This window comes from Mobula birostris, chromosome 1 (genome assembly GCF_030028105.1).
Source record: "Mobula birostris isolate sMobBir1 chromosome 1, sMobBir1.hap1, whole genome shotgun sequence".
NCBI lineage: Eukaryota > Metazoa > Chordata > Chondrichthyes > Myliobatiformes > Myliobatidae > Mobula > Mobula birostris.
The window spans coordinates 5,524,366-5,538,745 of NC_092370.1; the positions used below are offsets into that span (position 1 = coordinate 5,524,366).

Genomic DNA, 14,380 nt, shown 5'->3' on the forward strand with positions numbered 1-14,380 from the left:
TGACTACTCACCACCGTAGTCATCCTCGCCTGAACATTGCTTTCAATCCTTGCCTTACCACAGGTCCCACAATACCTTCCCCATGAGAACTGCAGCATTTCAAATAGGCAGTTCAAAAACATCTCAAGGGCAATTGGGAGGAGTAATAGATACTAGCCTTGCCAGATGTATATAAAAAATGTTTGTAAAAATAAGTTGTGTATTTGCTATCTTGAGACAAATTAGAGTGGATAAATATCCCCAGGGCCTGACAAGGTGTTCCATCAGACCCGAAGGGAGGCAAGTGCAGAAATTGTCAGGGCCCTAGCAGAGATATTTAAATCATCCTTAGCAACAGGAGAGGTACCAGAGGAATGGAGGAAAGCCAATGTTGTTCCACTGTTTAAGAAAGGCTCTAAATATAAACCAGAAAATTATAGGCCGGTAAACCTGACATCAGTAGTGGGAAAGTTATTGGAGGGTATTCTAAGGGACTAGACGTACAAGTATTTGGAGAGACAGGGACTGATTTGGGTTAATCAATATTTTGCGTGTGGTTGGTTGTGTCTAACCAATCTTATAGAGTTTTTTTGAAGAAGTTGCTAGGAAGGTTGATGAAGGCAAGGCAGTGGATGTTGTCTACATGGACTTTAGTAAGGCTGTTGTCCAGGTCCCACATGAGGGGTTGGTCAAGGAGGTTCAGTTGCTCAGTATTCAGGGTGAGATAGTAAATTGAATTAGGTATTGCCTTTCTAGGAGACGCCAGGGAGTGGTAGTAGAGGGTTGCCTCTCTGACTGGAGGCCTGTGACTAGTGGTGTACCACAGAGATCAGTGCTGGATCCTTTGTTGTTTGTCATCTATATCAATGATCTGCATGATAATGTGGTAAACTGGATGACCAAATTTGTGTATGACACCAAGCTTGAAGGTGTAGTGGACAGTGAGGAAGCCCATCATGGCTTGCATCTGGATCACCTGGGAAAATAGGCTGAAAAATGGCAAATGGAATTTAATGCAGACTAGTGCAATGTGTTGCACTTCTGTATGACGAACCAGGGTAAGTCTTATGCAGTGACAAGAAGGGAACAGTGAATGGAGTGCAGTAGAACAAAGGGATCTGGGAACACAGATTGATGAGATAGATGAACTTTGCATCATTCAGGAGGCAGAGGCAGTAATAGAGTGGTGTTTCAGGGAGACAGTCACCCCTAAAAATCAGGAGACAGGTAGCTGGGTGACTGTCAGGAGAAGGAAGGGGAATAGACAGAACGAGCAGAACACCCCTGTGGCCGTTCCCATCAACAATAAGTATACTGTTTTGGATACTGTTGGTGGGGACGACCTACCAGGGACAAGTTGCAGTGGTTGCGTCTCTAGCACCGAGAGTGGACCCTCAGCTCAGAAAGGAAGGAGGGAAAAGAGGAGAGCAGTAGTGATAGGGGATTCGATAGTTAGGGGGACAAATAAGAAGTTCTGTGGGAGAGATCGAGAATCCCGGATGGTCTGTGCCTCCCTGGTGCCAAGGTCCGCGATATCTCGGATGGAGTTCTCAGGAGAGAGGGTGAGCAGCCAGGTGTCGTGGTCCATGTGGGGACCAATGACATAGATAGGAGTAGGGATGAGGTCCTGAAGAAGGAATATAGGGAGTTAGGAAAGAAGTTAAAAAGCAGGACCTCAAGGGTGGTAATCTCGGGATGCTGCCTGTGCCATGATACAGAGAGGGTAGGAACAGGAATTTATGGCAGATGAATGCATGGCTGAAGATTTGGTGCAGGTGGCAAGGGTTCAAATTTCTGGATCATTGGGATCTCTTCTAGGGAAGGTCTGACCCGTACAAAAAGGATGGGCTGCACTTGAACTGGAAAGGGACCAATATCCTGGTGGACTGGTTTGCTAGAGTTGTTGGGGAGGGTTTAAACTAGTTTGGCGGGGGGTGGGAATCAGAATGTGAGGGCAGAGATTAGGGTAGAAGGACAAGGGCATGATACTATGTGTTATGAGTTGGTGAGGAAGGACAGGCAGGGGACAAAACATAAATGTAGCCAGTTAGAGGGGTTGAAATGTGTCTATTTCAATGCTAGGAGTATTAGGAATAAAGGGGATGAACTTAGAGCATGGATCAGTACGTGGAACTACGATGTTGTGGCCGTTACTGAAACTTGGCTGTAGGAAGGGCAGGATTGCCTGATGCAGGTACTGGAGTTTAGGTGTTTTAAAGGAATAGGATGGGAGGTAGAAAAGTTGGGGGAGTAGCATTACTGGTCAGGGATAGTATCACGGCTATAGAAAGGGAGGATGCTGCGGAGGGAGTGTCCACTGAGTCGGTGTGGGTGGTAGTCAGAAATAGGAAGGGATCAATCACTGTGCTGGGAGTAGTCTATAGGCCCCCAAATAGCCCTCGGGACACCGAGGAGCAGATAAGCATGCAGATTTTAGAATGGTGCAGGAAATACAGGGTTGTAGTTCTGGGTGATTTCAACTTCCCTCATATTGACTGGCACCTCCTGATTGCAAGGGGGATAGATGGGTCTGAATTTGTCAGGTGTGTTCAAGAAGGATTCCTTACACAGTATGTGGACCGGGCAATGAGAGAAGAGGCCATACTGGATCTAGTTCTGGGTAATGAACCTGGTCAGGTGGCAGACCTCTTGGTGGGGGAGCATTTTGGTGAGAGTGACCACAACTTCCTTAGCTTCAGCATAGCTATGGAAAAGGATAAAAACAGACAAAATGGGAACGTGCTTAACTGGGGAAGGGCTAACTATGAAGGGATGAGGCAGGAACTAGCGAGATTATATTGGAGACAGATGTTCAAGGGTGAAAGCGCAGAGGTAATGTGGAGGAAGCTTAGGGACCACTTGTGCTGGGTTCAGGACAGGTTTGTCCCACTGAGACAAGGAAAAAATGGTAGGAAAAGGGAACCGTGGCTGACGAAACACATGAGGCAACTTGTCAAGAGGAAGAAGGAAGCATATGTTAGATATAAGAAGCAGGAAGCAGGAAGGGCTCATGAGAAATATAGGGTAGCCAGGAGGGAGCTTAATAAAGGACTTAGGAGAGCTCAAAGGGGGCATGAGAAGGCCTTGGCATGTAGGATTAAGGAGAACCCCAAGGCGTTCTATGCATATGTGAAGAACAGAAGGATGACAAGAATGAAGGTGGGGCTGCTAAAGGATAAAAAAGGCAACATGTGCCTGGAGCCGGAGGAGGTTGGGGAGGTCCTAAGTGAATACTTTGCTTCAGTATTCACAAGTGAAAAGGACCTTGATCAGGGTGAGGTCGAAATAGAACAGGCCTGTGTGCTGGACAATGTGGAGATTAAGGAAGAAGAAGTGTTGGATCTTCTTAAAAACATCAAGATCAATAAGTCCCCAGGGCTGGATGTGATATACCCCAGGTTGCTGTGTAAAGTGAGAGAAGAGATTGTTGGAGCAGTAGCTATGATCTTTGCATCCTCTTTGGCTGCAGGGGAGGTGCCGGAGGATTGGAGAATGGCAAATGTAGTTCCCTTGTTTACAAAAGGTAATAGGGAGAATCCTGGGAACTATAGACCGGTGAGTCTTACGTCGGTAGTCTGCAGACTATTGGAAAGGATAATTGACTCCAGCATCTTTCCCACCACCGACGTTAGGCTAATCGGTCTATAATTCCCTGTTTTCTCTCTTCCTCCCTTCTTGAAGAGAGGGACAACATTAGCCACCCTCCAATCCATAGGAATTGATCCTGAATCTATAGAACATTGGAAAATTATTACCAATGCGTCCACGATTTCTAAAGCCACCTCCTTAAGTACCCTGGGATGCAGACCATCAGGTCCCAGGGACTTAACAGCCTTCAGACCCAACAGCTTATCCAACACCATTTCCTGCCTAATATAAATTTCCTTCAATTCATCCATTACCCTAGATCCTTTGGCCACTATTACATCTGGGAGATTGTTTGTGTCTTCCCTAGTGAAGATAGATCCAAAGTACCTGTTCAACTCGTCTGCCATTTCCTTGTTCCCCGTAATAAATTCACCTGCTTCTGTCTTCAAGGGCCCAATTTTGCTCTTAACTATTTCTTTCCTTTTCACATATCTAAAGAAGCTTTTACTATCCTCCTTTATGTTCTTGGCTACCTTTGTACCTCAGTTTTTCTCCACGTATTGCCTCTTTAGTTACCTTCTGTTGCTCTTTAAAAGTTTCCCAATCCTCCAGCTTCCCACTCGTCTTTGCTATGTTATACTTCTCTTTTATTTTTATACTGTCCATTACTTCCCTTGTCAGCCACAGCCTCCCCTTACTCCCCTTAGGATCTTTCTTCCTCTTTGGAATGAACTGGTCCTGCACCTTCCACATTATTCCCAGAAACACTATGATTCCAACAGTTTTAATGTGCTTTTGATTGTTTTTAGATTATGAGGACACACAGTCCTCTTTTATAGTCATTTAGTAATGCATGCATTAAGAAATGATACAATTTGTTCCTCCAGAATGATATCACAGAAACGCAAGACAAACCAAGACTAAAAAATTGACAAAAACCACATAATTATAACATATAGTTACAACAGTGCAAAACAATACTGTTAATTTGATGAAAAACAGACCATGGGCACATTTAAAAAAAAGTCTCAAAGTCTCTTGAAAGTCCCATCATCTCACACAAACGATTGAAGGGAGAAACTCCCTGCCATGAGCTTTCAGTGCAGCAAACTTGCTGATGCAGCATCCTGGAAGCACCCCGACCACAGTCCGACTCTGAGTCCGTCCGGAAACTCCGAGCCTCTGACCAGCTCTCGGACACCGAGCACCATCTCTGCCGAGTGCTTCGACCCCGGCCCCAGCAACAGGCAATAGGCAAAGCCGAGGATTTGGGGCCTTCATCTCCGGAGATTCTCGGTCGCACAGTGGCAGCGGCAGCGAAGCAGGCATTTCAGAAGTTTCTCCAGACATTCCTCTGTGCTTCTTCACGTCTGTCTCCATCAAATCAGGATTGTGCACGGCATCCTAGTTCACAAATACGATATTTGGAGCGGCCGTGCGCGCTGTGTCGCGCCGCCATCTTAGGAGACCAAAATGAACAGATGCTTCACTTGAAAAGTAATGGGTGGGAGAGAGGAAAGGTGTGTTGGATGCTGATGTTTTTGATCCAAGCTTCTTTCAAGAGTCAAAAATGAGGCATAAAACTTGTTGCTCATCTTTGTTTATTAAGTGAAAAGAGAAGAAAGAATTGGGAAAGGAGAGTAATGAGAGAAAGCAATAGCAGGAAAGGAACAAAGGGAGTCTGAGGCCACATGCTCTGAGCTTATGAGTGAGTGGGGCATCCACTGGATCAGGGTCGACCACAGATGTTGCATCCTAGCTGTCTGGATATACAAGCCTGGGCAGTATGATATGGAGGGCAAGCTGTTGCCTATGTAGCAAGCTCCCCCTCTCCACACAGCTGATGAATCCAAAGGAATGGCGGAGACTGATACAGTTTGGCACCAGCAGTGTCATTGGAGTTGCCAGTCAGCATTAAGCTCAACAAAGGACTTCCTTCCGGACTCCAGCTCCGGATTTTCCTCAGGGTTTACTCCCAAACCCTTCTCCATGAGTGGATACAGCCGCAGGGCAGTGGAGGTTTGAGATCAGAGTTTTCCTTCTCCTTGATGACCTTCCAACTGTGACTGACGAGCCCCATCTGCCCAAAGTGACTGGTCTTAAGGTGCCAGTAACCCGCCTTTGCTCCTCCTGTCAGTAGGAACGGTTCCACCGGGCTTGGTAGATAAGCCAGGAGCTGGACTTGGTTGTCAGAGGCTATTTGAGATGCACGCCATTGAGAGCACTTAATAGCTAGTGGGAGCTTGTCTCCATTACCATCCCCGGCTACAGCAACCTTAAGGATCTGTCCTTTTTTTTTACCATTTTGGTAATTACGTTGAATTTCCATAGTTACAGACATTCCATTCAATTTTGTTAACAAATTAGATAGCCCCTATTGAAATAATGTGATGCCCGTAACTGCCATCTAGTGGTTACAAAAGCAAGTGCACGAACTAGGAAGCAGCGGTTCCATGTAACACACACATTGCTGGGGGACTCAGCAGTTCAGGCAGCAGAATCAGAATCAGGTTTATTGTCACCGGCATGTGACGTGAAATTTGTTAACTTAGCAGCAGCAGTTTGATGTAATACATAATCTAGCAGAGAGAGAAAAATAAGAATAATAAATAAAATAAGACATAATAAATAAATAAATAAACAAATAAATCAATTACATATCGAATAGATTTTTTAAAAAATGTGCAAAAACAGAAATACTATGTATTTAAAAAACAAAGTGAGGTAGTGTCCAAAGCTTCAAAGTCCATTTAGGAATCGGATGGCAGAGGGGAAGAAGCTGTTCCTGAATCACTGAGTGTGTGCCTTCAGGCTTCTGTACCTCCTACTTGATGGTAACAGTGAGAAAAGGGCATGCCCTGGGTGCTGGAGGTCCTTAACAATGGATGCTGCCTTTCTAGGACACCGCTCCCCAAAGATGTCCTGGGTACTTTGTGGGCTAGTACCCAAGATGGAGCTGACTAGATTTACAACCTTCTGCAGCTTCTTTCGGTCCTGTGCAGCAGCCCTTCCGTACCAGACAGTGATGCAGCCTGTCAGAATGCTGTCCATGGTACAACTATAGAAGTTTTTGAGTGTATTTTTTGACATGCAAGTACAGGAGTGAAGGTAGGACCGATTAGAGATAAAGGTGGGAAGATGTGCCTGGAGGCTGTGGAAGTGACTGAGGTCCTCAATGATACTTCTCTTCAGTATTCAGCAATAGGAGAGAACTTGATGATGGTGAGGACAATATGAGTGAGGTTGATGTTCTGGAGCATGTTGATATTAAAGGAGAGGAGATGTTGGAGTTATTAACATACATTAGGACAGATAGGTCCCCGGGGCCTGACGAAATATTCCCCAGGCTGCTCTACAAGGAAAGGGAAGAGATTGCTGAGCCTCTGGCTAGGATCTTTATGTCCTCGTTGTCTACGGGAATGGTACCAGAGGATTGGAGGGAGGCGAATGTTGTCTCCTTGTTCAAAAAAAGGTAGTAGGGATAGTCCGGGTAATTATAGACCAGTGAGCCTTACATCTGTGGTGGGAAAGCTGTTGGAAAAGATTCTTAGAGATAGGATCTATGGGCATTTACAGAATCATGATCTGATCAGGGACAGTTAGCATGGCTTTCTGAAGGGCAGATTGTGTCTAACAAGCCTGACAGAGTTCTTTGAAGAGGTGACCAGGCATATAGATGAGGGATGTGATCTACATGAATTTTAGTAAGGCATTTGACAAGGTTCCACATGGTAGGCTTATTCAGAAAGTCAGAAGGCATGGGATCCAGGGAAGTTTGGCCAGGTGGATTCAGAATTGGCTTGCCTGCAGAAGGCAGAGGGTAGTGGTGGAAGGAGTACATTTGAATTAGAGGGTTGTGACTAGTGGTATCCCACAAGGATCGGTTCTGGGACCTCTACTTTTTGTGATTTTTATTAACGACCTGGATGTGGGGGTAAAAGGGTGAGTTGGCAAGTTTGCAGACGACACAAAAGTTGGTGGTGTTGTAGATAGTGTAGAGGATTGTCAAAGATTGCAGAGAGACATTGATAGGATGCAGAAGTGGGCTGAGAAGTGGCAGATGGAGTTCAACCCGGAGAAGTGTGAGGTGGTACACTTTGGAAGGACCAACTCTAAAGCAGAGTTCAAAGTAAATGGCAGGATACTTCGTAGTGTGGAGGAGCAGAGGGATCTGGGGGTACATGTCCACAGATTCCTGAAAGTTGCCTCAGAGGTAGATAAAGTAGTTAAGAAAGCTTATGGGGTGTTAGCTTTCATAAGTTGAAGGATAGAGTTTGAGAGTCACAATGTAATGATGCAGCTCTATAAAACTCTGGTTAGGCCACACTTGGAGTTCTGTGTCCAGTTCTGGTCATCTCACTGTAGGAAGGATGTGGAAGCATTGGAACGGGTACAAAGGAGATTTAGAGAGTTTGCATTGTGATCAGAGATTAAGGGAGCTAGGGCTTTAGTCTTTGGAGAGAAGGAGGATGAGAGAAGACATGATAGAGGTGTACAAGAGGAATAGATTGAGTGGATAGCCAGCACCTCTTCCCCAGGGCACCACAAGGGGACATGGCTTTAAGATAAGGGGTGGGAAGTTCAAGGGGGATATTAGAGGAAGGTTTTTTACTAGTTAGTGCGTGGAATGCACTGCCTGAGTCAGTGGTGGAGGCAGATACACTAGTGAAGTTTAAGAGACTACTAGACAGGTATATGGAGGAATTTAAACGCAAACAACAGGAATTCTGCAGATGCTGGAAATTCAAGCAACACATCAAAGTTGCTGGTGAACGCAGCAGGCCAGGCAGCATCTGTAGGAAGAGGTGCAGTCGACGTTTCAGGCCGAGACCCTTCGTCAGGACTAACTGACAAAGGGTCTTGGCCTGAAACGTCGACTACATCTCTTCCTACAGATGCTGCCTGGCCTGCTGCGTTCACCAGCAACTTTGATGTGTGTTGGAGGAATTTAAGGTGGGGGGGTTATATGGGAGGCAGGGTTTGAGGGTCGGCACAACAATGTGGGCCGAAGGGCCTGTACTGTGCTGTACTATTCTATATTCAATGCCAAATCTCTTCAAACTCCTGGTAAAGTATAGCCAGTGTCTTGCCTTCTCTGTGACTACATCAATATGTTGGGACCAGGTTAGATCCTCAGAGATCTTGATGCCCAAGAACTTGAAGCTGCTCACTCTCCCCACTTCTGATCCCTCTGAGGATTGATATGTGTTCCTTCATCTTACCCTTCCTGAAGTCCACAATCAGCTCTTTTGTCTTACTGACGGTGAGTGCCAGGTTGTTGCTGTGGCACCATTCCACTAGTTGGCATCTCACTCTTGTACGCCTTCTCGTCACCACCTGAGATTCTACCAACAATGGTTGTATCATCAGCAAATGTAAAGATGGTATTTGAGCTATGCCTAGCCACACAATCATGTGTATATAGAGAGTTAGAGCAGTGAGCTAAGCACATACCCCTGAGGTGCACCAGTGTTGATCGTCAGCGAGGAGGATATGTTATCACCAATCTGCACAGACTGGTCTTCCGGTTATACTTTATACTTTACTGTCACCAAACAATTGATACTAGAACGTACAATCATCACAGCGATATTTGATCCTGTGCTTCCCGCTCCCTGGATTACAAATACTAAATATTAAAAATAGTAAAAATTAGTAAATGTTAAAAATTTAAATTATAAATCATAAATAGAAAAATGGAAAGTAAGGTAGTGCAAAAAAACCGAGAGGCAGGTCCGGATATTTGGAGGGTACGGCCCAGATCTGGGTCAGGATCCGTTCATCCTCTTTAGGAAGTTGAGGATCCAATTGCAGAGGGAGGTACAGAGGCCCAGGTTCTGCAACTCTCAATCAGGATTGTGGGAATGATGGTATTAAATGCTGAGCTATAGTCGATGAACAGCATCCTGACGTAGGTGTTTGTGTTGTCTGGGTGGTCTAAAGCCATGTGAAGAGCCATTGAGATTGCATCTGCCGTTGACCTATTGTGGCGATAATCAAATTGCAATGTGTCCAAGTCCTTGCTGAGGCAGGAGTTCAGTCTAGTCATAAGCAACCTCTCAAAGCATTTCATCACTGTCGATGTGAGTGCTACCAGGCGATAGTCATTAAGGCAGCTCACGTTATTCTTAGGCACTGGTGTAATTGTTGCCTTTTTGAAGCAAGTGGGAACCTCCGCCCGTAGCAGTGAGAGGTTGAAAATGACCTTGAATACTCCCACTAGATGGTTGGTACAGTTCTTCAGAGAAAACCTGTATGGAGAAGAGTACAGTCGACGATTTGGTCCGAGACCCTTCATCAGGACTGTACTCTTTTCCATAGATACTGCCTGGTTGGCTGAATTCCTCCAGCATTTTGTGTGTGTTGCTTGGATTTCCAGCATCTGCAGATTATTTCTTGTTTGCAGTTCCATGTATACAGGTTAACTATATAAAAATGCAAACCAGTATAAGGTTAAATTGCAAAGAAAATAATAGCCGTACAGTCTGGTCTAACGGGCTTGTTTTGCTGTTCTTGTTTTGTTGCTTATTTTGTTCTGTCGAGCATAGTGAGCATGCTATGTTGGTGCCGGAATATGCGGGAACACTTGCAGACTGCCCCCAGCACATCCTTGGGTTGCATTAGTTGTTCTTGCAAACAACTCATTTCACAGTATGTGATAAATAAATCTGAATCGGAATCGGAAGTTCCATTTGGCTACTTTAACCTCCAGGTTGACTCAGTAGTGAAGAAGGCGAATGCAATGTTGGCATTCATTTCTAGAGGAATAGAGTATAGGAGCAGGGATGTGATGTTGAGGCTCTATAAGGCGCTGGTGAGACCTCACTTGGAGTACTGTGGGCAGTTTTGGTCTCCTTATTTAAGAAAGGATGTGCTGACGTTGGAGAGGGTACAGTGAAGATTCACTACAATGATTCCGGGAATGAGAGGGTTAACATATGAGGAACGTTTGTCGGCTCTTGGATTATATTTCTTGGAGCTTAGAAGAATGGGGGGAGACCTCATAGAAATATTTCGAATGTTGAAAGGCATGGACAGAGTGGATGTGGCAAAGTTGTTTCCCATGATGGGGGAGTCTAGTACGAGAGGGCAAGACTTAAGGATTGAAGGGCGCCCATTCAGAACAGAAATGCGAAGAAATTTTTTTAGTCAGAGGGTGGTGAATCTATGGAATTTGTTGCCACGGGCAGCAGTGGAGGCCAAGTCATTGGGTGTATTTAAGGCAGAGATTGATAGGTATCTGAGTAGCCAGGGCATCAAAGGTTATGGTGAGAAGACGGGGGAGTGGGACTAAATGGGAGAATGGATCAGCTCATGATAAAATGGCGGAGCAGACTCATGGGCCAAATGGCCTACTTCTGCTCCTTCGTCTTATGGTCTTTAGTGAAGACAGTGCAGTGAATAAAGATCTGTATTTTTTTATTACTGCTATTAATTGATGACTTGAAACTAGCAATGGCAAGGTCAGTGTTTCTTTCCCATTTCTAATTATGCTTCTACCTTCCAACACTTAATCCATGACCCTGCAGGTTACAGCTTTTCAAGTATCCATTACGGCATTGTTATTTTATATTTATTTAGAGATACAGCGCGGAACAGGCCTCTGTAGTCCAACGAGCCACACCGCCCAGTAACCCACCAATTTAACCCTAGTCTGATCACGGGGCAATTTACAATGACCAATCAACCTACTAACTAGTACGTCTTTCGACTGGGAGGAAACCAGAGCACCTAGAGGAAACCCACGCACACGCAGAAAGGAACATACTGAATTGCGTACAGAGGATGCTGGAATTGAACTCAAAACTCCAACACCCCGAGCTGTAATAGCATCATGCTAACCGGTAGGCTACCACGTGAACACGAGGAAATCTGCAGATGCTGGAAATTCAAGCAACACACACAAAAAATGCAACTTTTATGTGTGTTGCTTGAAATTCCAGCATCTGCAGATTTCCTCATGTTTGAGTAAAAATAAAGCACTCACTTCATGTTTTATTTATTGGTTAACTCATTTAAAATCTTTCATTTCCTTTCCTTAATTAGTTTCTGAAACATTAACTGAGTATGCTGCCTGGCATTTTTATGTATGTTGCTACCATGTGAGAGGTTTCTTCCATCTTCGCCCTGTTGTTGTTGTTGTTCGTCCTTCATAGTCGAAGATGACCATGGCTTCAAAGTCAAATGGGAGATTGGTGGCTGTGGGTCCGGAGCTGACTGATGGGGCCAATCCGGGCCCTGAAGGCTCGCTCACATGTGGGACACAAGTGGGTGGGTGCTGTCGTGGCAGTGGATGCTGCTCGGGCCTTGCGCACAGCACGCTTTCGTTGCGCCTCGATGATGCGCCTGACTTCAGCTGCACGGGCTCCTGTGGTGATCTTGCTGCGCCAAGCTGGACGGTCGAGGGGAAGCGTCTCCCACGTGTTGATGTCAACACCCAGGCCTTTGAGGGACGCTTTGAGGCAGTCTTTGTAATGTTTCTTCTGCCCCCCGACTGAGCGCTTGCCCTGACACAGTTCTCCGTACAGCAGCTGCTTAGGCAATCGGCTGTCTGGCATTCTGACCACATGTCATGCCCACCTGGCTTGGGCTATCAGCAGGAGGGTGTAGACGCTGCAGAGCCCAGCTCGTTCCAGGACTTCTGTGTCGGGGACTTTGTCCTGCCACCTGATGTAGAGGAGTCTGCGGAGACAGCTCAGGTGAAAGTGGTTGAGCTGTTTGGCGTGTCTGCTGTAGACAGTCCAGGTCTCGCTGGCGTAAAGGAGGGTGGTAAGGACCACTGCACAGTAGACCTTCAGCTTGGTGGTAAGGCTGAGTCCTCTCTGCTCCCAGACGTTCTCACGGAGTCTCCCAAAGGCGGCGCTGGCTTTGGCAATCCTGTTGTTGACCTCAGCGTCTATGTTCACTGCGCGAGAGAGTATGCTGCCCAGGTAGGTGAAGTTGTCGGCTGCCTGGAGGTTCTGGCCCTTCACCGTGATGCGCGGCTCCTGGTATGGCTTTCCTGGGGCAGGCTGGTACATAACTTCGGTCTTTTTGGTACTGATAGTGAGACCGAAGTTGTCGCAGGCTTGTGAGAAGCAGTCCATTTCACGCTGCATCTCCTGCTCTGCGCTGGCGTTGAGTGCGCAGTCATCAGCAAACAAGAAGTCTCTGATGACAGTCTCTCGCACCTTCGTAACTGCCTGCAGGCGCCTGAGGTTGAACAACCTGCTGTCAGTCCTGTACCTGACGTGGATTCCTTCTTCGTAGTTATGGAAGGCATCTGTCAGCACGGCAGAGAATACCATACTGAACAGAGTCGGGGCAAGAACGCAGCCTTGTTTGACGCCATTTGTCACTGGGAAGGCCTCCGACTCGTCGCCGTCATCCAGAACTTTCACCATCACACCGTCGTGGAACTGCCGGACGATTGTGATGAACTTGCTGGGGCAGCCAAACTTCTCCATGACCTTCCACAAGCCTTCTCTGCTGACCGTATCGAAAGCCTTGGTTAGATTGACAAAGGTCATGAAGAGGTCGCTGTGTTGCTCCTGGCATTTTTCCTGGAGTTGGCGCGCAGCAAAAATCATGTCCGCGGTCCCACATTCAGCACGGAAGCCGCACTGGCTTTCTGGGAGCAGACCTTGCTCAAGATGTTGGAGAAGGCGGTTGAGCAGGACGCGGGCCAGAACCTTCCCCGCAATGGACAAGAGGGAGACGCCTCGGTGGTTGTCGCAAGACTGGCGGTTGCCTTTCCTCTTGTAGATGTGGACTATGCTGGCATCTTTCAGCTGTTGCGGGATCTGTCCCTTTTTCCACATGGACTGGAAGAGTACAGTCAGCTTTTGCATCATGACAGGGCCTCCTGCTTTGTATACCTCAGCAGGAATTGCATCGGGTCCTGGCGCTTTGCCACAGGAGAGTTGCCTCACTGCCTTTCTGACTTCATCTACTGTGGGGAGGGTGTCGAGGTTCTTGTTGATCTCTACCTGGGGCAGGCGGGCAATGGCCTCGTCGTTGATGTCGGCAGGGCGGTTAAGGACGTTGTTAAGGTGTTTAGCCCAGCGATCCAGAATCTGCTTCTTCTCTGTCAGCAGCTGCGTCTCATCTGCGTTGAGGAGGGGTGAGGAGCCGGAGGACTGGGGTCCGTATACAGCCTTAAGCGCATCATAGAAGCGCTTTATGTCGTGGCTGTCTGCATAGCCCTGGATTTCATCGGCCTTCTTGCTGAACCAGCTGTCCTGCAACTTGTGAAGTTTTTTCTGCACCTTTCTCCTGCATTGGTAAAGGCATCTTTCTTGGCTAGCGACGTGGGGTCGTTCTGATGCACTCTGTAATGTTGATGTTTCTCCGTTAGTCGTGCCTGTATTTCTTCATCATTCTCATCGAACCAGTCTTGGTTTCTTCGGGTTGCTGGTCCGAGATGTTCGAGGGCGGTAGTGTAGACAGCGTCTCTGAAGGCCGTCCATTGTTCCTCAACGCTGGTCCCGTCTTCCTGTGGTGTGTCTGGCAGTCTGCCTTCAAGGTCATCGACGAATTCTTCTGCAACCCTGCTGCTTTTCAGCTTGGAGACATTCAGCCTCTTTGCAGTCTTCTGCCCTTGGGGTCTTCTCATGGGCAGAATGCGAAGCCTGAACTTGGACACAATGAGGCGATGGTCGGTCCAGCAGCCGGCACCACACATGGCTCTCGTCACTCTGACATCCATCCTGCCCCTCTTCCTGGTGATGATGTAGTTAATCAGATGCCAGTGCTTCGAGCGTGGGTGCATCCATGACGTCTTCTTACGGGTGGGTAAGCGGAGCAGGGTGTTGGTGATGACAAGGTCGTGTGT

At 46.9% G+C, this 14,380-nt stretch overlaps 1 protein-coding gene across 3 annotated transcripts in view; it reads left to right on the forward strand.

Annotated features, from left to right (window-relative positions):
• The window catches only part of rad54b (RAD54 homolog B), a 222,473-nt gene that overhangs the window by 60,146 nt on the left and 147,947 nt on the right, over positions 1–14,380 (forward strand). The window lies entirely within an intron of this gene.